Source organism: Eumetopias jubatus, unplaced genomic scaffold, assembly GCF_037043125.1.
Source record: "Eumetopias jubatus isolate StellerSeaLion01/CBP00866 unplaced genomic scaffold, mEumJub1_p1.0 scaffold_16, whole genome shotgun sequence".
Lineage (NCBI taxonomy): Eukaryota > Metazoa > Chordata > Mammalia > Carnivora > Otariidae > Eumetopias > Eumetopias jubatus.
The window spans coordinates 50,985,640-50,986,814 of NW_028274822.1; the positions used below are offsets into that span (position 1 = coordinate 50,985,640).

Genomic DNA, 1,175 nt, shown 5'->3' on the forward strand with positions numbered 1-1,175 from the left:
ATTCTGTCATTACTGTGATAAGCAGAAAGGATCTATTTTTAGCAAAGGATATCAGAAAATATCAGGCTGGAGGAGATTTGATGAGCATGATTCCCCAGGCCTTCCAGTTCCTTGGGAATGTGCTTGGGAGGGTAGCCTTGGTCAGTTGCCTGCTCAGGGGTAGGTCTTGTTAGGCAGAGGGAGGACCAAAGTCGTAGATTTCCAAATCTCTTTGACTCCCAACTAAAATACTCCATACCCCAGCTTAATTACTTATATGGTTACAGAAATTACCTTTAGCAAGCAAGCTACCTGTGTCTAATATCCTAATGTATTTTCTTATTTTATAACCCTTTGACCCTTGTGCATAATGACCGGACAACACCAGTTTCCAGGCACATGGAATGAAGTATGTGAGGATGGCCAGTCTGAACAGATACAATCAGTTCTGAGCAGGACCAGCTACATATTATGTGGGACCTAGACAAAATGAAAATGTGGAGCCCTTTCTAAAGAAAATCATTAAGAATTTCTAGGCAACAACAGCAGAGTATTAAACCAAGTACAGGTCTGTTATGAGCTCAGGGTCCAATGTGACTGTATTGTTGTAAGGTCATAAACGTGGCCCTGGTTCTAGATCTAGGCAGGCTGAGTACGGTAGGCATCACTAGAGCCTACCCCAGAACCCTGTCTTTATTTGTTCTTAAATGCTCTATTCTTATTGTGTGTATGTGTGTTATTTTGATATGCATTTAATTTTATTGTCAATTCAGTTTGTCATTTACAGTGAAGTAGAGGGGAATAGATTTTTTTTATTGTGGTAAAAAAGTATTGGATCTTCCCTCTTAATTTTATTTTTTTAATATGGACTGCACAAATTTGCATGTCATCCTTGAGCAGGGGCCATGCTAATCTTCTCTGTATTGTTCCAATTTTAGTATATGTGCTGCTGAAGTGAGCACTACCCTCTTAAATTTTTAATTGCTTACTATAAACACAAAACTGTACAGCAGATCTCTAGAACCTTTTCACTTTGCATGTCTGAAACTCTATACCCATTGAACAGTGATTCCCCATTCGCCCCTTGCACCAGCCCCAGGGTAACCACCATTCTACTCTTTGATTTGGTGAGTTTGACTACTTTAGATACCTCATATAAGTGGAATCATGCAGTATTTATCCTTCCTTGACTGGCT

General features: G+C 39.7%; 1 non-coding gene across 1 annotated transcript; it reads right to left on the minus strand.

Moving 5' to 3' along the window:
• Nucleotides 1-837: 837 nt before the first annotated feature.
• Nucleotides 838-941, minus strand: LOC114201691 (U6 spliceosomal RNA). Its single transcript, XR_003607685.1, has one exon. It is a non-coding gene; the product is annotated as a U6 spliceosomal RNA (small nuclear RNA).
• Nucleotides 942-1,175: the final 234 nt, after the last annotated feature.